The sequence below is a fragment of the Felis catus genome, chromosome C2, assembly GCF_018350175.1.
Source record: "Felis catus isolate Fca126 chromosome C2, F.catus_Fca126_mat1.0, whole genome shotgun sequence".
Lineage (NCBI taxonomy): Eukaryota > Metazoa > Chordata > Mammalia > Carnivora > Felidae > Felis > Felis catus.
Window position 1 is genome coordinate 64,608,710 of NC_058376.1, and position 23,294 is coordinate 64,632,003.

Sequence of the window (23,294 nt, forward strand, 5' to 3'; positions counted from 1 at the left end):
TTTTCAACAAACGATATAGGAATAAATGTAAACAAATAGAACAAGGAAAACAAATAAAACTCAACCTCTACCTTTCAACGAATATAAAATTAATGTGAAACAGATCATAGACCTATACATAAAATCAAAACCTATGAAATTTCTATAAGAAAATACATAAGCCAATCTTCCCACTTTATCAAAGATGGGGCACTTTTATCAGAAAAGATAAAAAAGATAAATTGGACTTTGTTAAAATTTAAAACTTTAGTTTTTCAAAAGATACCATCAAGTAATGAAAAGGCAAGCCACAGAGTTGGAGGAAATGTGTACAACATGTATATCTAACAAAGGGTCTGTGTCACAACATATTAAAGAAAATTTGTCTAACTCAATAACAAGATGAAAAGCAAACCAATTTATAAAAGTGGGGGTAATATTTTCCAGCAAGTTCACAAAAGGAGGTATACAAATGGCCAGTAAGTACATGAAGAGAGGCTCAACATCATTAGTCACCAGAGAAATGCATGTCATTGGAATGACTAAAGTTAAAACTGATAATGCCAAATGTAATATGGTTTGGGAACCATAAACAGCAATTGCTGTTTAGAGGGTAAAATGGCATAGTCACCCTAGAAAACAGTTTGGCAGTTTTTACAAAGTTGAATATACACTACCCATATGACCCAAGAATTCTATTCTTAGGTATTTCTACAAGAGAAAAAAAACCATATACCATATATATGCCCAAGAAAACTCTTATAGATGACTGTTCATAACAGCTTTATGGAAAAAAATTTTTTTTAAGTTCAAACATGCCAAAAACCCATCAAGAGTAAAAGGATAAGTTACATGTACTCACACATAAACAAATGCATAGGGTCATCACTGCAATACTATTTCATAATACAAAGAATAAACAACTGTTACATTCAGCAACATGCAAGAATTTTTTAGTTACGCTGAGCAAAAGAAACTAGACACAAAAAGTATATACTGAATAATTCCAACCACATGAATTCCCAGACATGTAAAACTATCTGAAGTGATAGGGGTCAGATCAATGTTTAGAGCAGGGGATGGAGGGAACTGACTGTAAATGGACAAGAAAGAACTCTCTAGAGTAATAGAAATTTTCTATATTTTGATGGGGGTGGTGGTTACATGGTACACATATTTACAAAACCTCATCAAACTGTATACATAAAATTTGTACATTGTATTCCCTGTTAATTATGCCCCCAAAAAGTTGTTTTTTAAAAAATGAAAACAGAAGTAATAAGCATAAGAATAGCTACTACTTATCAGTGTTCTACAGGATGCTAGTGTATATCAGCACTCAGTCCTGAGAGCATCCTTCAAGGTAGGAGTTATTATAAAAACTGAGACTAAGAGCAGTGAAGTAACTTGCCCATGACCTTGAGTGAACAGGAGGGAGCTGACCCATAAGAGGGCCCAGGGCAAGGATGCTATTGAAAAGCACAAATCGAAACCACTAGAAGGGAATGATGGAAACAAGGCTGTACTGACTGAAACTAGAGGGAAGAATTAAAAGGTAATTGTAGAGGCAAATGTGTGTGAAGAAAGGGATGTAGGTGGTCACAAGGGCTTTATGTTTCATCAGCTTGGTCTTCTCAATTGAGTAGAGGTCAGACTGCCTGTTAGAGTAGGGCTGGAGCATGAGGAGAGTCTGGAATGCTCCACAACAGAAATAAGAAAGAACCTCTGGGCAGAAACAAGGACCCTCCCTGAGGTAGGGAAAAATTAGGCTTGCACTGGGCGGGCCCCAATAGACTCTGTCATTTTCTCTGTCAGATTCTGCAAACCAGGAAGAGCAGTGGTGGGAAGTGACAGTAGGCACAGCCCAAGGGCGTGCATGTAAAACTGTCCCAGGCAGGAATGACCCAGAGATGTGTTAGGGTAGGTAAGTGAAGCCTTCCCTCTGAGCTGAAGTTACAAATATCCACTATCTCATTCATCCCAGCTGAGGGGAAAATTGGCAGTTCTCTCCCTTTTTTTAAATTATAATCTTTGACTTACTCTGATTCTGTCAGACTACTAAATTGGCAATGGCATAAAATATAGAAGAGTAAAAATTTTGGCTGAGCCAATTAAAATATTCCATAGAGAGGCTTTCCTATCCAAGCAATATTATGAACCTTTGGATAAATTGGGTCTGGGCCCTGGTTTGTTATTTTTAATTTGGACTAATGGAGTAGATATAAAAGACTAAAGTGGGGAGTTTATTCAGTCACTCGTGTCATGATCAAAACTCCAACATGTCAAAAATTGACATCACACTCCCTATCTCATTTTCCTCAATTACTGCCCATATTTGCCCATACTCTTCCTTCCCAGACTGGAGACCACAGGTGTCTTTGGACCTTAGAACTGCCCCCCTTTAGCCCATGGCCCCATCCCTTTCTTCCATTCTTCCATCAAGAACTAGGGGCTATGTGTGAAGATGGTTCTGTAGTTAGTTACATCTGGGAAACACTGTGGTAAACAAAGTTACAATTTTTTTTCCGTAGGATCTCTCAGAGATTTTAATGTGCTCCTGTGTACTGAGAATCTCCAAGGGTAAGATAAAATATTTGATCGTGGAACCCCTGTGGTCATAGCATTACCTGAAATTCACGTGGGGAACACTGGCCTAAACTTCAATAACTACCCCCTAGCCATCTTCTCTGCATTCTGTCTCTCTTGTTCCAATCCATCCTGGATACTGCTGTGGGATAATCTCAAACTGCATTCTCCTTGAGCTGGTCCTCAGCTGCAAAATTTTGGTGACCACATATAGTACCTATTAAGCCACATCCAAGCCTCCCCACTGTGTGACCTGCAAAACTCTCCCTACTCAAGTGAGAAACCTGTTCCACCCTAGCAGCAACAACCACACAGCTGACAAAGATGTCACATGCTATCAGTGGAAGGAAGTTACTGTTTCCAGAACCCATGTGGCTTCAGAGTTTACATTTTAAGAGGAGTCAGCATGCATAAATATAGGGTTGAGTGAAAAAAAAGCCTGGATGATGCCTACTTTTAGAGGAAGAAAAAAACTGGAGATCAGGTTTAGCCATGGTTGTTGCCCTGATTCGAAACTCTATGGGTTATGTGCAGGCCAGCAGATAAGAATTCAGTCAGAACTGGGGCTGAGGGGCATCTCTTACCCAAATCTTAGTTGGCTCAGATCAACCAACAGCAGAAAGAAGACTCTCTCATTAATCAATTTACTTTATTCAAGAGTAATACAGCTATCACCTACCCTCCAGACCTCCTTGGACGAGTTTCCAGATTTGAGTCTTAGAGGCAGCACCAGCTGCCTAACTTTGCCCCTTCAAAGAAATGCTTTGCTCTATCACATGCCATAGATACCATATGAATTACCTAGGGTCTCCTCACTCCCAAATACTTCGATCTGAAATGATTTGAATACTTCAGGTCAAATGTGGTCTGGGCCTGAATTATCTAAATAATTAAGTGTATAGACAGGTGCTTGGTTTCAAGAGCATGTGACTGGAATAAAAAGAGCCTGTTTCTTTAAGTAGTCTTTACAAAGGCTTTCTAAAGCTCTCTCCTGTTTTGTTGATTTATTTTTTTAAAGAGAGAAAGACATGTTGATGAATGAGTTAGACTTCTGCAGGATCCCAGGAGAGGACCAGAGGGGCTTGTGGGAGAGGGAGGGGCAGGCAGCTTTGGCTTCTGCTTGGAAAAGGCTCGAGGGCCCCCAGTCCTCCCTGATTACTCTCCAAGATGCTACACTCACTGTCTGAATTGACTCTATGCCAAGAAAAACCTTCTTTTGAAGCTTGGAGAGTTCTATGCTATGCGATAAAAAGTAAACCAGAACAGAAAGGGATGAAGGGTAGAGAATGAAAGAAAAAGAAAGCTGAGGAAATGAGTGTATTTGCAAGCTGAGGATTTCTATATCTCCTGGCTTGCTGGGATTCTTTGATCCTTAAAAAGAACAGGGACGGCACTTACATAAGATATTCTGATCCAGAAAGAAATCTGTTTTTACATGGGAGATGTCTAAGCAGTCTCCCTGCCTCTGGTCTGGTGAACATCAGACTTTCAGTAAGAGAAAAAGTGAGGGGCACCTGAGTGGCTCAGAAAGTTAAGCATCCAACTTTGGCTCAGGTCATGATCCTATGGTTCATGAGTTTGAGCCCTGTGTCAGGCTCTGTGATGACAACTCAGAGCCTAGAGCCTGCTTCAGATTCCGTGTCTCCCTCTCTCTCTCCCCCTCCTCCACTTGAGCTCTCTCTCTCCCTCTCTCTTTCTCTCCCCCTTTCTCTCTGCTCCTCCCCAACTCACACTGTCTCTCTCTCTCTCAAAAATAAATAAAACATTTTAAAAATTAAAAAAAAATAAGAGAACAAGTGAATTTGTCCTGAAAATCAGCTGGAGACTGCAGCACCCACAGGCTGCTTTATGGCGACTTATGAGTCTCATAGAAGTCTTTTTTTCGTGACTGTAATCAGAGCTGTTAAATCCCTCATTCATGTCAGTAAAGAAGACACTGTAGCTGTCCTATATTTACCCAACTGGCAGACTTTAGGGAGCAGCAATGTACCCAACAAAACAGGGAAAGACCAAAAAAAGAGTTTTCGATAGAATGTAATACTTGCTATTTCAAAAGTAATAATAATTGAAGTAATCAGCAAGGGAATCTGAAAGAGTTTCTTATACTTATGTAACAGTTTAATGTGCTTTGAATCAGTAGCCATTGTTACAAAAATATCCTGCAACCAACCCAGTGAGTTAAGCCATCAGTGATCTATAAATCAGTTGTGCACTGTCTTCCCTAGGCTGGACTCAGCTAGACAGCTTGGCTTTAGGCCAGAGTAGCTGGGCCAGCTCTGCTTCGCTGAGTGGGGCTGAGGAAGCCGATGGCTCTGCTACATTTGTCTCACCTCTTCCTTGCACTCTCAGGTTAGCTCCGGCATACTGTACTCCTGGCATTGACGAAAGTGCAAGAAAGGGCATGCCCTAGTGTGCAAGCACATTTCCAGTCCCTGCTAGAATCATGACTACTAACATCTCATTGAACAAAGTAAGTCAAAATGTGAAACCCAAATTCAAGAGATAGGAGAGTACATTTTTTCCAGAGACATGCTACAGAGTTACATGACACAGAATGTAGATACAGGGAGAGGTAAAGAATTGGGGTCAATAGTCTCACTTATCACAATAATGCACCATTATGTCTTCAGTTCTTAGGGCCTCCTAAGAGTTTCTCTAGACATCACTGGTTCTTTACCAGTTAGTAGCTAGTGTCAGGGATATCTCTCTGGAACTCAGTTTCCTTACCTATAAAAAGGGATAATGTTTTCTCTACCTATCTCATGGGGTTGATGTGGAACCCAAATCAGTTAATAGATGGCAAAGTTCTTTGTAAGCTCTAAGGTATTATTCGGTACAAGCTATTACTACAATTCTTACCAGAGGACAATACTCTTTGTGTGCATTGGGCTTGTAGAGGCTGAGGACAGACTTCCCCAAAATATGTTACTACGGCATACTGATTATTTCAAATAAAAGTTACTTAAGAAAATAGCCAGTGTAAAAAGAACACTCTGATCCCCCTGTGTCTCCAGAAAGCAAGAAATACATCTCCTATGTGAAAGGTATCCTCCTTGTACCAAGAGGCAAAGAGACATTATCATCAGAGATAGGGAATTTAGAGCCAAGAAGACTGATTAAACAAACCCTGCTACTTTTTATTAATTTACTATCCTAGCTCAAGTGCTATTTAGAATTCCTTGCTAATTGAAACTCTGGAACATAAGTGCTCTTTGTCCTCTTAGTGCCTCACAAATTTATTGTCCCTTTGTCAAAAAATGTATAAAAACTGCCTTTCTTTGAGTCTCAATTTCATTATTGGGCATGTAATTAACTTTGTTTTTTATTTTTTCTCTCGCTGTCTCATCAGTTTCATTCTTAAACCACCTAGAATAATCTTGAAGGGTAGAGAAACAATTTTCCCCCTCCTCATAGGCCATACACTCTGTGCAACTACTCAGCTCTGCCACTGTAGCATGAAGGCAGCCATGGACAATACGTAAATTATGGGTGTGGACACTTTCCGATAAAACTTTATATGCAAAAAAAGGCAGCTGCCAAAGAGTAATAGTTTGCAGCCCTGGTAGATACCCATGAATTTTAGGAAATGGATAGAGGGTGGCTTTCCATTTGTCTGAGATGCTTGAGCAAGAACTCTTCAAGAGATTCCTTACCTCCCTTGTTAATTCCTGCTACGATTTAACAACTTTCACGATTAAAAGATGCATCACGATATGTGAATTATACCTCAATAAAAAAAAAATATTTTTTTCTTAAAAAGGCACATGATATTATCAAAGATCCTCACTCTATAAACTAAACCCATTTTTTCTTATTCTGCATGGGGGATAATTTGTTTTAGAGCAGGGAATTTGCACACAATACATATTTCATAAAGCTAAGTTAGTTGGGGATTGTTCAAGTTTGAGAAGAGATGAAAAACTTTTTTCCATTTTCACTGGAATGTAAGAGGATCCCTGGCTTCCTCCTTTCCTACTACAAACTCCTGCGTGATACTGTCCTGTAGAGATGGCAGGTAGAGTGAAAATATGGATCCTAGAACATAGTTGCCAGTCCCTACTAAGGGGATGGTCTCCGCGTTTCTACTGACAAATGAGCTGCTGCCACTGAGAACCCTCTACAACCTTCTTTGCTATTTTCAGAACTGTCTTTGAATTTTCATTCCATGTCAGCCAGAGGAGTTAATCTCCATTACAATCAGGTAAAAGCCTGGCTCCAGCCAACAGTCTTGGGAAGCAAATGAAGAGAGAAGGCTTCTTTCTCACTTCAAAGCCCTGGGAGGTTGGTAGGCCTACCTTGGAAAAGAAAATAAGCAGAAAAATACGCTGGGAGAAATCAAGAATAGTCACACAACCCCACGATTTTTTACCTGAACTCTTCGTTAGGCATTCTGAAGGATCCACTTTGGAAGTGGAAACAGCTGGTGAGGAAACTACAAAGGCTGGTGCAGGAAACTTGTTTTTATGAGAAGACAAACAACCCAGAACTTTCCACAGGATGCAAGCTGAGTCAGGATCCTCAGAGGGGCCCACTGTGAAAGACTTCATTGTCTTGGAATGATCCTCTCCACCTGAAATGAGGGTTTCAATAATGAGTAAATTACCTAAAACCGCCTAGGAAGTCAGTGGAGATAATGAGGACATTTTGGATCGCATAGCTTGTATCTCCCCACTTGGTACCTAGTTTAGAAAGCAGGCAGGGGGGTGCCTGGGTGGCTCAGTCAGTTAAGCGTCCGACTGCAGCTCAGGTCACGATCTCACGGTCCATGAGTTCGAACCCCCGCGTCGGGCTCTGGGCTGATGGCTCAGAGCCTGGAGCCTGCTTTCGATTCTGTGTCTCCCTCTTTCTACCCCTCCCCCGTTCATGCTCTGTCTCTCTCTCTCTCTCAAAAATAAATAAACGTTAAAAAAAAATTAAAAAAAAAAAGAAAGTAGGCAGGACCCCATATTGATTTCGTGCCATCTCATCCACTAGAGCTGGAAAGGCTCTCAGGGTACATTAAACTCAGTGCAGGCATCATGAGGACAACCTTTGCAGTAACACGGAGCTTTTTAAGGTCTCAGCTCCATTTACAGTTGGCAGATGCCCAGTTTTCCCAGTTTGCTGCTCTGAGAATCAATCCCCTATAGCACAGAACTCAAAGAGTTCATGTTCAAAGGAAAAGTTCCTTTCTTTATATCCGTCTGTGAATGTGGAAGTGCTGAGGAGGTGTCTCCCCAGAAGCTGTAGCCCCGGGTGGGGCATTCACTTTGCCGGGGTTAAAGCCCTAGGTCTTGCTGCCTTTCACAGCACACACCTTTCAGACGACTGAACCAGTGTAGTTACCTAATGCTCCTGCTTTGTAAGCCATCTCCTATCTAGCCATCTCTCTGTTCTCTGCCCATTCTAACTAAATGCTGCCTCTCTGCTGTCAGCCTCTCTTTCCCTTTAAATATACCTCACATGGTAGCCGCTTGTCTTTAATTATCAGTCTTATTTGCCTAAAGGCATAATCTTTAATGACCCACATATAGCCTATGTTCTAACGAATGGGATTCTCACTGTTTCCCCAAACTCATCTTACTCTTTACTACTACCTTCTTTCCTCATTTCATTTTCTTAGCCTGGAATGTGCTGTCTGTCTCTACCCACTCAAACCTTTCAGAGTTAACTTACATATTATTTCTTCCAGAAACTCAACCAAAAATGATACACTAAGTTCCTGAAACTCAGAACTCCAGGTGTATTTCCCTTGTGATGTGAATCATGTTCTCTTTCATTTTATAATATCTTTTGTTTTTAGATGAGAAGCCCCATTATCGCTATGCTTCCCAAAATACAATTAGTAATAGATGCTCATTTAGAACTTGTCACTTAATTTATTAGTCAAATGCAAGACTCAAAATTTGAAAGAGTTAATTCTTCATTTTATAGCAGTTTTACTAGGTTATTTACCAGGTGGTTTACTGAGTCAGATCCTGTAAGCCTAAGAGAAGTAAGTTAAATCTTATTTTTCCCATAAAAGCAATCTCATAAAATTGGTTTCTGTTCTTAACCAAGGCCTGATGCCCAACTTCTTTATATGGTCACAAGCATGATATTTAATCAATTATAAATGTTACACCTGTTACACTATCTCGCATAAAGCTTTCTACAGTGTATATAAATCAATTAAACAAGGCAACATAGAGCCTATAAAATAAAATTTTATTTAATATGGCCTACCATAAAGGTCTACTGTAAGAAGTTTTCATCCTTTTTAAATTTCCTGCTAAAATAAATCAGCAGGTAAAGATATTCCTTTGATACAGTTATGTTGCAGAAAGATTTCTTTGAGGAAATTTTGCAAAGCATTTTAGGAAAACTTTATAGGGGATTAAAGACCATAGTGACTTTTGGAGAAACTAATGCAGGAATATAAGTTTGGCTACCCTTATTTCTCCCTGACAATATCCCTGTGGTGAGCATAGAAATGAACCACCAAACCTAGATTTCTCTCTGTAAGGAAGCAGAAAGTTTACTGCCTTTTCATCAGCACTAGCTAATCTTCCCTATCATGTAGTAATAATATACGTGGCCAAAAAGACTACCCTCTCATTAAAACGCAGGCATACATCTATTCCTTTGTGATGGTGGCTTATTTTTCTCATCTGATAAAAAAATCTTGGCCAAGATTCCTTCTAGTTTGACAGACTAAATAAAAGTCTATGATATTCATAGCCATCTCCATGTAACCTCTCCAAGCCCCAAGGCTGCCTTTCATAACTGAAGGTGGTATGTGATTCTGTGTTACTGATTCACCTCTGACTTATAAGCACAGTACCCAGGCCTTTCTCCAGAGTTACCAAATCTATGCCAGAGGGGCTTAACCTAGACTACACATTAAACATTTTCATCTACCCAACGGAGTTGAAAACTTACATCCACAGAAAAACCTACACATAGATGTTTATAGCAGCTTTGTTTATAATGCCAAAACTTGGAAGCATCCAAGATGTCCTTCAGTAGGTGAATGGATAAATAAACTCTAGTAAGTCCAGAAAACAATATTATTTGGTACTTAAAAAAAAAAGAGCTATCAAGTCAAAAAACACAAGGAGGAAACTTAAATGCATATTACTAAGTGAAATAAGCCAATCTGAAAAGGCATGACCCCATCTATATGACATTCGAAAAAAGGCAAAACTACAGAGAGGGTAAAAAGATAAGTGACTGCCAGGGGTTAGCAGGGTGGGAGGAAAAGATAGGTGGAGCACAACAGATTGTTAGGATAATGAAACTACTGCTGATCTATGGATACAAGACCAAGTCTTATCCAGTGCAATTAGGTAAGAAAAATAAATAAGAGCCATCCAAGTAAGAAAGGAAAAAGTAAAATGATTTTTGTTTACAGATAACATGATCTTATATGCAAAAAACTCTAAAGATTCCACAGAAAACTATTAGAACAAAGTCAACAAAATTTAAAGATACAAAATCAACACACAAAATCAGTTGTGTTTCTATACACTAACAACAAGCAATCCAAAAAGTATACTTTTTTTTATAATTTTTTTTAATGTTTATTTATTTTTGAGACAGAGAGAGACAGAGCATGAACGGGGGAGGGTCAGAGAGAGAGAGGGAGACACAGAATCTGAAACAGGCTTCAGGCTCTGAGCTGTCAGCACAGAGCCCGACGCGGGGCTTGAACTCACGAACCACGAGATCATGACCTGAGCCGAAGTCTGACGCTTAACCGACTGAGCCACCCAGGTGCCCCAAAAGTATACTTTTAAAAATTTCACTTATAATAGTATCAAAAAGAATAAAATATTTAGGAATAAATTTAAACAAGGAAGCAAAAGTCTTACACACTGAAAATTTCAAAATGTTGAAGAAAAATATTAAATGCACAAATAATAAAAGACATCCATGTTCATGGATTGGAAAGTTTATTTACAGGAATTTATAGATTCAGTGCAGTCCCTATCAAAATCCCATCATGGGGCGCCTGGGTGGCGCAGTCAGTTGAGCATCCGACTTCAGCCAGGTCACAATCTCGCGGTCTGTGAGTTCGAGCCCCGCGTCAGGCTCTGGGCTGATGGCTCAGAGCCTGGAGCCTGTTTCCGATTCTGTGTCTCCCTCTCTCTGCCCCTCCCCCGTTCATGCTCTGTCTCTCTCTGTCCCAAAAATAAATAAACGTTGAAAAAAAAATCCCATCAAGGTTTATTGCAGAAATAGAAATATTCATTCATATAGGAATCTCTAGGGACACCAATTCACCAAACAATACTGAAAAAGAACAACTAAGTCAGGGGTCTTACACTTCCTTATTTAAAAACTTACTAGGGGCGCCTGGGTGGCGCAGTCGGTTAAGCGTCCGACTTCAGCCAGGTCACGATCTCGCGGTCCGGGAGTTCGAGCCCCGCGTCGGGCTCTGGGCTGATGGCTCGGAACCTGGAGCCTGTTTCCGATTCTGTGTCTCCCTCTCTCTCTACCCCTCCCCCGTTCATGCTCTGTCTCTCTCTGTCCCAAAAATAAATAAAAAAAAAAAAAGTTGAAAAAAATAAAAACTTACTATAACATTACAGTAATCAAAACTGTATGGTACTAGAATAAAGACAGACATACAGACTGATGGAATAGAGAGCCCGGAAATAAATCTTCACATGTATGGCCAAATGATTTTTGACAAGGGTTCTAAAACCATTGTATAGGGAAATGATAGTCTATTTAACAAATGATATGGGAAAAATGGGTATCTGTATACAAAAGAATAAAGTTGGACCCTTACCTTACACCATACACAAAAATTACTGCAAAATGGGTCAAAGACCTAAATGTAAGAGCTAAAATTATAAAACTCTTAGGTGAAAACATAGTGGGGGAATCTTCATGACACTGGATTTGGCAATGATTTCTTGGATGTGACACCTGAATCACAGGCAACAAATGAAAAAATAGACGAAATGGACAATATCAAACTTTTCAAACTCTGTAAATGAAAGGACATAATAAACAGTGAAAAGGCAACCTACAGTGTAGGAGAAAATATTTGTGGGGCACCTAGATAGCTCAGTCATTTAAGCACCAGGCTCAGTTTCTGCTCATATCAAGATCTCACAGTTTGTGAGATCAATCCACATGTCAGGCTCTGCACTGACAGTGCAAAGTCTGTTTAGGATTCTCTCTCCCCCTCTCTCTTCCCCTCCTCTGCTCACTTTCTCTCTCTCTCTCTCTCTCTCTCTCTCTCTCTCTCTCTCTCGATAAACAAACTTTAAAAAATAAAATAAAATAAAATAAAATAAAATAAGGAGAAAATATTTGCAAATCCTGCATCTGATAAAGGGTTAACATCTAGAATATATAAAGAACTCCTACAAATCATTAACAACAGCAACAAAACAAGTAAAAAAGGACTTAAATAGACATTTCTTCAAGGAAAATACACAAATGACCAATAAGCACATGAGAAGATGTTCAACATCACTGGTCATTAAGGAAATGCAAATTAAAACCACATACCGCCTCACACCCATTAGGATAGCTACTATCAAAAAAAACAGAAAATGACAAGCGTCAGCAGGACATGGAGTAATTGGAACTCTTGTGCACTGTTGGTGGGAATGTAAAATGGTACAGCTGCTGTAAATAACAGCATGGCAGTTCCTCAAAAAATTTAATATAGAATTACCATATAATCTAGCAATTTCACCTCTTCATATCCAAAAGAAGTGAAAGTAGTAACTCAAAGATGGATTTCATGTTCATAGCTGCATTATTTTCAATAGCCAAGAGGTGAAGCCAACACATGTCCATTGATGGATGGATAAACAAAATGTGGTATATACATACAATAAAATATTATTGTCTTAAAAAGGAAAAAAATTCTGACACATGCTACAACATAGATGAACCTTGAGGACATTATGCTAAGTGAAATGTGCCAGTCATGAAAGGAAAAATTCTATATCATTCTACTTACATGAGTGACCTAAAGTAGTCAAAGTCAAAGAGACAGAAAGAAAGGTAGCTGCCAGAAAATGAGGGTAGGAGGAAATGGAAGGTTTACTGCTTAAAGGATACAGAGTTTCAATTCTGCAAGATGAAAAGAGTTCTGTGGATGAATGTGGTGATGGTAGCATAAAAATGTGAATACACTTCAATGTCACTGAACTAGATATACCTTTTTTTTAGCTTTCAATAATTTATTATTTGTAATATACAAATCATCAGATGGAAAATGAGAACTTGAATACTGAAAATCATAATTTGCCTGAAGAAATGGAGGCTTGGAAGAAAGGATGACTCATGTGTTCAATAAACTTCTGTAATTATTAAGACATCTAATGAAAATGGATGAGGATATAAAGTCAATATAAACTACATTTCATTGAATCAGAATGTATTCTTTTTTTTTTAAGTTTTAATTTTTCTCCTTTCTTTTTTTTCTTTTTTAAAACTTACATACAAATTAGTTAGCATACAGTGCAACAATGATTTTAGGAGTAGATTCCTTAGTGCCCCTTACCAATTTAGCCCTTCCCCCCTCCCACAACCCCTCCAGTAACCCTCAGTTGGTTCTCCATATTTATGAGTCTCTTCTGTTTTGTCCCCCTCCCTGCTTTTATATTATTTTTGTTTCCCTTATGTTCATTTGTTTTGTCCTTTAAAGTCCTCATATGAATGAAGTCATATTATTTTTGTCTTTCTCCGACTAATTTCACTTAGCATAATACCCTCCAATTCCATCCACATAATTGCAAATGGCAAGATCTCATTCTTTTTGATTGCCGAGTAATACTCCATTGTATATATATACCACATCTTCTTTATCCATTCATCCATCGATGGACATTTGGGCTCTTTCCATACTTTGGCTATTGTTGATAGTGCTGCTATAAATATGGGGGTGCATGTGTCCCTTTGAAACAGCACACCTGTATCCCATGGGTTGTAGGGTAGTTCTATTTTTAGTTTTTTGAGGAACCTCCATACTGTTTCCCAGAGTGGCTGCACCAGCTTGCATTCCTATGAACTATATATACCTTTAAGAATAGTTAAGATGGGGGGTTGTCTGGGTGGCTCAGTCGGTTAAGCATCCAACTCTTGATTTCTGCTCAGGTCACGGTCTCATGGTTTGTGACTTTGAGCCCTGCATTTGGCTCTGCACTGACAGCACAGAGCCTGCTTGGGATTTTGTCTCCCTCTTTCTCTGCCCCTCCCCAACTTGCTCTCTGTCTCTCTCTCAAAAATAAATAAAAATAAACTTAAAAAAAATAGTTAAGATGGTAAATTTTACATTATGTGTATTTAACCACAACTAAAAAGAAAACAAACAAACAAAAAAACAACAACAAAAAAACCTGGCACACACAGATTCTATTCAAATTAGGAACACTCATTCAATAGTTGGTAAACACATGAAGTAATTGTTACATGTCAGTTGGTTGAACAAACCTCCTCCATCCTGATGATAATGAACCAGCCAACTAAGATTACATAGTTGATTGATGTCAGGGAAGACAAGAGTTAAGTTGTTGAATTTCAGACCAATTATTTTAGGTGACACTGAAATACAACCATTAGCTGAGATTTCTGTCGGCCAGTTTGGTTTGAATATAAGAAAGGTTTCTTGGAGAATATGATATGAAGATGCTAATGCACAAGTGGTTGGCACATAATACACAATAAAAATGTGCATGCATGTTCACCCTTTTGTGGGTGAGGTAAACCATTATTTTGATGCATGTGATATACAGAATCTGCTAAACTGGTAATACTGGATATTAATCTAAAACAAATACTATGTAATATTTTCTGTTAAAAACAAGACTATTACTTCACCACAAAAGCAAATTTCTGAGTTTTGAATGTGCACAATGGAGTGTCATTTAGACCAAGTACACTCTAAATGAATATAATCAGCCAAAATTCTTCATTGCTGCCACACACACTACTAGGCTATTGAACTTGGTAACAGTGATAAAGTGGTGCATTATAAACAATACAGGACCGTTGTAAAGTGAATTCCTATTATTATTAAATATTACATTTTAAGGAGATTTTATCTGTTGCAAAAATCTCTACAAGTTGGCAAGCACACAACAATGGCAGAAAACTCCAAATCCAATCACACGCACACACGCTCACATGCACACAAAATGTTGGTATCACGTGTCATCTGAGCTTTATGAGGGTAGAGACTTTATTTTGCTCTCTGTGACACTTCCTGTGTCCAGAATAACACAAAGTAGCTACACAATACCTATCAGTTGAATGAAAACAAATGTGTATAATTTTCACTGAAGGTTTCTGGTTCATGGGTAGGGCACGGCAAGTGATGAGATGAGCCAATGGAAGGAAACCAGATCCGACACTTTCTTCCTTATCAAGTGGAGGAGATCTGGGAAAAATAACCTCCCATAAAGCATGATTTTAGGGACTATAGAAATTTCCTATCAGAGGTGAAGCAACAAATAATGGGTCCCAACATGAGGGGCACAGGGGGTTACAATGTGAAATAGGAAAGAAATAATAAGGAATTTAGGCTGTAGTATATTCAGAAGTCCAGACGGGAAAATGGCCACTAAAAGTAGAAAAACACCAGCCACTAAATTCCTGGAAGAAAGCCTCTTACCAGGAAGGCATTCCAGAAATCCAGGCCAAAGCTCCAATTTAAAAAGCTGGGAAGAAGAGCTAGGTTTAAACCAACAAACCTCAAGTTCACATTTCCAAAATGGAGGCATACCATGAGGATTAGATTAGCAAAATGGTAAGCACCTCATACCAAGTCCCACAGTGTGGATTTGGGGAGACTTACACATCTTCTATACCTGAACTGTGGATAAGCCTAGATGCTTGGTATGCTCATTTAACCTGGTAATGAAGAATAAAGGGATTCAGAAACCAGAGGTCCAGACTTGCAATAACCTGTATCCTTATCTTGGTCTCTGTTCTCCCTCAATACCACAGATCATCTGTGCGCTTCCACCTCAGATTCTACAATGTAACTCTTCCACTCAATCCCTGATCAAGGAAATAAAATTGGAAAGAAAGGTAGAACAGAGGAAGCTGGGCAGACATAGATAGAATGCACAGTGGGAAGGTTTTCCTCTAGAAGGAGAATTACACTGATAAGAGACTTGGAAGACCTGAATGCACAGAAATATTCCTTCCAAGAAAAGGATTCTACAAATTTTCTTCCCTTGTTTATTGCAGTAACATGATTTCTCGCGTCTGCGTCAAACAATGCTTTCATTCTTTGTTGGTGGTTTCTCTGACTTAATCTAATTAATGCCTTTGAAGATTCTCCACTCCTTGTCAAGTATAGCTGGAAGTTAATAATAATAATAGTAATAATAAATAGGTGGGTTTTCTGAGCACTTACTGTAAGCCTCTTAACTATCACATGACCATATAATATAGGTATTCCTAATATCTTCATTTTATTGATGACCAAACTAAGGCATGGAGACAAAAATTAATTTGTCCAAAGGCACATCTTTACTAGTCTGGGATTCAAATTCAGACAGACGTTCTAATTCTAAAGCCCTTGTTCTAAACCACTAAATATACTAAGCTACTCTCACTGACCACCTTTAATAAACTTACATGATCTAAGCATGATCTCTGATCTAGTATGACCTCTTTTTAAAGACCCATATCCTTTCCCACAGATGTCAGTTTTTCAATACAGCTTTAAAGTACATGGCACAGTTATACAGTTGAACAATGACTAAATCTGATTTTTAGGTTCCTATAGCCGTAACAAAGGACACTGATTTCCTCTAATTCCATTCAAACTCCTCTCTCCATGTGGAGAAAAGCACATTTCCACCACCTTCAGAGAGAAAACTAGATGTGCTGGGCAAATAACAGGCTAGTCAGACTATCTGCAGGAGTTTTGAATACCAAGTTTTTTTGAAGACCTAAAGCACACAGACATTGTAAAACCCACAGCAATTCAGAGAGATTTCATTCTATCATGCCCTGGAAAAAATAGAATTATATTATGCAGTGATCCATTACATGTAAGATGTACTGAGATGTGCCCCACTGTATCTAAATATTATATTTTCTTTAAATTGTACTCTGAATTATTTTCTCTGGTTAAAATATTATACTTGTTTTGATAAATATTTTGTTCATTTTTAATTAGTTACCTATATCTGTCAGGAATGTGACAGAGCAAACCAGCAAATGCATCATTCTGTGTGGTTGTAACTAGCTCTAAGCGCTGGCTAGACATAAAGAAAGGGAAATACAGCAATCCTAAAGCAACAAGGAACGACAAGAGCTAGAAGTACGTTTCATAATGAATCAAAGGCCAAAATGACAAATGGGCCCTTCAAAAAGTAGGCTTTTCTATTAAAAAGTGGATCAAGGGGGGCACCTGGGTGGTTCAGTCGGTTAAGCTTCCAACTCTCAGTTTTGGCTCAGGTCACGATCTCATGGTTATGTGAATTTGAGCCCTGTGTCAGGCTCTGCACTGACAGGGCAGAGCCTGCCTGCTTGGCATTCTCTCTCTCTCCCTCTCTCTGTCTCTCTGTTCCTCCCCTGCTCATGATGTCTCTGTCTCTCAAAACTAAAGTTAACAAATTTTTTTTTCAAAAGCTGATTAAATACATGAGCAGTAAGCACACGAGCAACTACATTCTCCATACCACATTAGGAGCTGAGGATTACAGAGACAAATACTTGCTCCCTGCTCTTGAAGCATTTTATAATCTCTAGAACTGAAGTGTCCAATACAACTTCCTGCAGGGATAAAAAATATCCTACATTTGCTCTGTCTAATATGGAAGACAAGAGCCGCATGTGGCTTTTTACTTTTAAGTTTAAATTTAGTAAGTTCAAAAATTCAGTTCTGTAGTCACCCTAGCCACATTTCAAGTGCTAAGGAGCCAAATGTGGCCACTTAAAGTTAAGTTTATGTTAACCAAGTTTAAATTTTTTTTTCAACATTTATTTATATTTGGGACAGAGAGAGACAGAGCGTGAACAGGGGAGGGGCAGAGAGAGGGGGAGACACAGAATCGGAAACAGGCTCCAGGCTCTGAACCATCAGCCCAGAGCCCGACACGGGGCTTGAACTCATGGACCGTGAGATCGTGACCTGGCTGAAGTCAGACGCTTAACCAACTGCGCCACCCAGGCGCCCCAATGTTAACCAAGTTTAAATAAACTTAAAAGCCCAGCTCATCAGGCATACTATTCACACTTTAAGTGCTTAATAGCCACACCTGGTTCATGGCTACTGTGTTGGATGTCACAAACAGAACATGTCCCTCATCACATGAAGTTCTAGTAGATGGAGCTGCTCTAGAAAATGTCAGAAGAGAAAAGCATAATTCCCATATTTTTAAGAGGCATTAATCGTGTGGCCTTCTTTAATGAAAGTTGAAATCATTACGAAAAGAAAAGATAGTGGACAAGACTCGAAGGAGAAATCTTATCAACTAAAGGCAAACTATGTATACTTAACAAAATACCTATAACCAACTTGATACTTAATCTTAAATTGGTTTTGAATTAATACATTAATTGTAATACTGTTAGGCAATGTCTTTAACAATGTAGGGTAAGATGTTAGGCACAAAATTTTCCACTTGAGAAACTTTCTATGAAAAGAAGTTAAATCCATCAAATTTTTGGCTTTAGAGTCAAAGATGATCAGTGTGTGTTGATGTGGCAGACTATCAGGGAAAGAACGAAGTCTGGTGTAACAGAGACACGACTGAGGTGAAATACTCTGCTTTGGCAAACCTCATGCCATGATTTATTTCTTCTTTTTGACAATGTATAACAAATTTGAGTGTGGGCTTTGTATCAGTGGAACCATTTAAGCTGATGCATTAGGAGACTAGTAGTGGCTTTCACCTCACTCTGGCTATGGGCCTACTGATGGTCTCATTAAGAATGAATATTCTCAGTGATTTGAAAGTCATCATAAATATTTAAGGGGTATTACTTCTAAAATGAGAGCTTCTTCCTTGCCCTTCATTCATGAGAGGGCCTCAACACATTTGTGACTATGTTTCCAAAGAGGAGCATAACAGGTGTACCCACAGTGATGGGCCCTCAATATTCATGGAGACTTTTATATACATGCCATGAAAATGAAACACAATAATTGTGCAGTGTAGAGTACATGTGCCTTCCATTATCCTGTTTACATTCCCGGATGAAATATTTATGCATTTGGGGTTGCCTTTTTGATACTATCTTCAGAACTCTGATCTTCAATGTCTTTGGCCTAGAAAACACTCAACAAGGCAATTTAATTTCTGAAAATTGGCTTCTTCACACATGAAATAACTTAATTTAATAACAATGATAGTAATCAGGTTAATTGAAGGAAGGAAATTCACTGAGCAAAGCCACATTAAAGCCTGGCATTATTTTAATGTGTTCCAGATTTGTGAATGTAACAGGCTATATTCTGGCTTCTAGAATGCTCCATCCTAGGTTTGATTGGAGCATCTTGGGTGAACACCACCCACCTCCAGGGAAGAGATCTCTGCCCTAGTCATAGAGGTTAGCCAACAGGCTGGCACAGTCAAATGGGCTGCCTTCCCTTTTCCATTTTCCTCATTCTAAATTCCTCTTTTCCCTGGTGCTTTTTTTTTTTTTTAATTTTGATATAATCTAAAACAGTCCTTTTAAAAACAGCTTTCTTCCATTTGCTAACACTCGGGATAGATCCCTGAACCCAAGCTCCAGTTATACTCCAGCTATTATCAGTGTTGTTATTACAACCATCAGCCATTCATCTGCTCCTGCTTCCATGCCTGCTGGTTTTATTAGGCTGGTTAAAACTACCCCAGCAGTACTGCTGCTCATAGGGTACTTACCACCTCCTTTGGGAAATGACCACTGGGCTCCTTCTAGTCATGGATGATTAAATTAAGAGCGGGATCTGAACCAAGGTGACCTAGTCAAATTATATCTTCCTAAAATTTAGAATTAAGAATTAAGAGTTAGTTTGACCTGCTTTTTGAATGAGGTACTTTCAAACTTGGGAGGTCTAAGTTGGCTATACCTTCCACGTGGCATGTGATGGAGGAACAGAAACAAACAAAGCTGATTTCAGAGGGGAAAAGGTGAACAGCTGGCAGTATCTCACCTCAAGCTCCTATTCCCCCATCCCACCCCATCACACCACCCGTGGAAATATGCAAATAACCACGACCATCCTTCGAAGGAGACTGTTGCATCTCTGACATAATCATGGCCATCTCCTCTCCTCTTTCAAATTTTTTTAATGTTTATTTATTTTTGGCAGAGAGAGAGAGAGAGAGAGAGAGAGAGCGCGTGCCCGCACATGAGTGGGGGAGGGGCAGAGAAAGAGGGAGACAATCCTGAGCAGGCTCCAGGCTCTGAGTTGTCAGCACAGAGCCCAATGCGGGGCTTGAACTCACAGACCATGAGATCATGACCTGAGCCAAAGTCGTACGTTCTACCAACTGAGCCACCCAGGCTCCCCTCTCCTTTCCTCTTTCAAATAACTGCTTTTATATATACTTTTCTTCCTTCTTGTGTTAAGTACAAAGATGCCCACCTCCTTTTTAAGGCTAACCCTTCAATTTAACTTGAGACTATTCCCTTGTATCTCCTGAGCAACCCACAATAGCTATTGTTCAATTACTCTCTTCTCCACCCATATTCATCTTCCATATTAATCTATTTACCTAAGGATTCCCCTTAGACTTCAAGTGTGCTTCTGTCTTACTTTCTCATCAGACTACTGGAGGAAGAGGTCTGCACGTCGTAAACAAGTACTGAGCTCTGGTTACCTGCAAGTCACTGTGCCGAGCATTTTACATTTATTAACAACAACCTCGCAGCTCTGCCTACTACATAACTCTGCTTCCACCTCCTGTCCACTCTCAAACTCCATCAAGTCCTGCACCTTATCACTCCATGGAAGCATTTATCCCAAAGGGCACATGTGGACTCCCAACCTTCAACTCCTAAATTCTTGGATTTCGCCTTTGCATCATAATGGTTTATTCATTGTGGCAAGCAAAATACTGAACCCCCCAAAATGACCAGCTTCTAACCCCTGGATCATGTGTGTATACTATACCATATGGCCAAAGGGACTGGGCAGATGTGACTAAGGTTAAAGACCTTGACACGGAGAGTTTCATGGTTTATCCAGGTGGGTACAAGCTAATCACAGGAGCCTTTTAAGGCCAAGAGCCAGTCAGAGATGTGATGGAAGACACAATAGGAGAGATTCAAAACATGAGACGGCCTCAATCCACCACTGCAAAAGATGGAGTAAAACAGCTACAAGCCAAAGAATGCAGGCAGTCTCTGGAACCTATGAAGGGCCCACAGGTGACAGCCAGCAAGAAAATGGGGCCTCAGACCTACGACCACAAGAAAGTGAATTCTGCCAATAGCCCTAAGGGACAAGGAAACAAGATTCTCCCTTAGAACCTCCAGAAAGGAACACAGCCCTGCGACATCTTGATTTCAGCCAGGAGAGACCTCTGCCAGAACTGTGACTTATAGAACTGAGGATAATAATTTTGTGTTACTGAAGCCACTACGTTTGTGGTAATTTGTTACGACAGCAATAGAAAATTAAACTATTCCTTTCTGGAATTCTCTCCTTGGCTTTTCTAATAACACTTTTCTAATACCCCTATGCCCGTGAATTCTTCTTGTTTCTTTTTTTTTTTTTTTACTTCCATTCTCCCTCTATATAGGTACTTCCTAAATTTTTGTTTTCATTCCTATTCTCCACCTGGCAATCTCTTAAGATTTTATAACCCCAATGACTTTTACTCATTTCGTGCCAAAAGCTAAACTCCTGTCTCTGACCTTTCTCCCAACTACCTAGCAATCATCACCATCTAAATAACCCACAGGCCAAAAACACTTACGATGTCCAAAACTGAACTCATCTCCTTTTCCTCAAGGCTTGTAGAGACACTTAAACACAGAATTTTAGCTCTACAGGTCACAGAAGAAGTAAAAAGCTAAACAAGGGATAGTCAAGCAATCCAGAAAGGAATGCAATGGTAAGTTGCTACCGTCCCTTCCTTGCAGAGGCAAACATCGAAAACAGTTACCAAAACTGGAGCCACAAAGCAGTTACCGCCACTGCAGAAGGAGCGCCTGAAGCAGAGTGAGATAACTACTCTTCCTTCCCCCTTCCCTCCATTCTTCCACTAGTGCCTCTCAGTGGGTTAAAACCATCAGGAAGCCAGAGGAAAGCTGAGACAGAGGCTGAGAAACACTGACTGCACAAGGGGTCTCGTCCCCTTGTAATCAGGGGACGAGAGTGATCTGAAGAGATCTGAAAGCACAGAAGCAGTTGGCTGACATACACCTTAGTTCCGACCCTCGTTCCCTCTCACCGTGATTATTTGTAATAGTCTCTTAATTGGTCTTCCTGCCCCATGTGTCTCTACATTATCCTATAACACTACTGCCTGATGAATCTTCCTAAGGCAATAATCTAATTCTGTCACTTTCTTCTCCAAGTTTTTCAATATCTCCCCATTACCTACAGAAAAAAAAAATTCTAAACCCCTTGCCTGGTATGGTAGATGGGTACTCTGATGGTCCCCAGTGAAGCACATCCCTCAGTAGTTATGCCCTTGTGCAGTCCCCTCCTACAGTGGCTTGACCCACGGGACATTAGCAACCAAGCATGATACAAGCAGAGGCTCGATATGCATTGGAATACGGAGGCTTATCCTACTGGAACGCTTGTTCTTGGGACCCAGCCATTATGTAAAGCATCCCAACCAGCCAAGGAAAGTGCTACATAGACAGAGAGAAGTTACAGCCTCCCAGACATCCCTGCTAAGCACCAGATAGACAGGTAAAGCCATCTTGGACATTCCTACCTAGCCACATAAGATCCTAAGTGAGACCAACAGAAGAGCCGCCCAGCTGAGCCCCAGACAGACAATCCATAGTATCATGAACAGGTAAACTGGTTTTCTTCTTAAGCCACAAAGTGTCGGGGTAGTTTGTTAGACAATGAAAAGTCAAAATACTCCCACTCCTCTTAAAATCATGTGAGGTCAAATTCCTGTGAGAAATCATTATTCCACAATATTTGTAATGCTTTTGCTTCTCCAAGCAAACCCTTACTTCCACACATAGTATTAAAAACTCTCAGTGATCTGGTCCCAGCCCAGACTTTCCCTGCTCCTGTCTACTGTCTTCAAGCACCTTATACTCCAGCCAGTCAAATCACAGGTTCTCACATATTTCTTTCACTGTCTAGATCCATATCCTTCTTACCCAGAACATAGCCCCCTGCTAGAATTCACATAAGTAAACACTGGTTTAATATCACCTTTTGTAGGAAGTATTCTCATGTCTCCACAAACAGTAATCTCTTTTCTCTACAAAAGTCCCCTATTTTCTGTTTGTATAGTATCTACCTTACGTTTTGTTAATTAGTTCCTTTTGCAGAACTGGTAGTTGTAAGAGGACACGTTGTGATTCTTAAAATTTTTTTTAATGTTTATTTATTTTTGACAGAGAGAGAGACAGAGTGTGAGCAGGGGAGGGGCAGAGAGAGACAGGGAGACACAGAGCTGTCAGCACAGAGCCTGATGCAGGGCTCTAACTCACAAACAGCAAGATCATGACTTGAGCCAAAGTCAGACGCTTCACCCACTGAGCCACCCAGGCGCCCCCAGGTTGGGATTCTAAATGCATGTTTTTATCAGCACTTCGGGCAGTATTTTATACACAGTGTATGCTCCTTAAATGTTTGAGGACTGACTGAC

The 23,294-nt window shown here is 39.7% G+C and overlaps 1 long non-coding RNA gene across 2 annotated transcripts in view; it reads right to left on the reverse strand.

Annotated features, from left to right (window-relative positions):
* LOC123379961 overlaps positions 1-23,294 on the reverse strand; it is a 114,939-nt gene that overhangs the window by 48,488 nt on the left and 43,157 nt on the right. For both annotated transcript variants that reach the window (XR_006585081.1, XR_006585082.1), the window contains exon 2: positions 6,935-7,135. This is a non-coding gene — a long non-coding RNA (uncharacterized LOC123379961). The remainder of the gene's footprint in view (positions 1-6,934; positions 7,136-23,294) is intronic.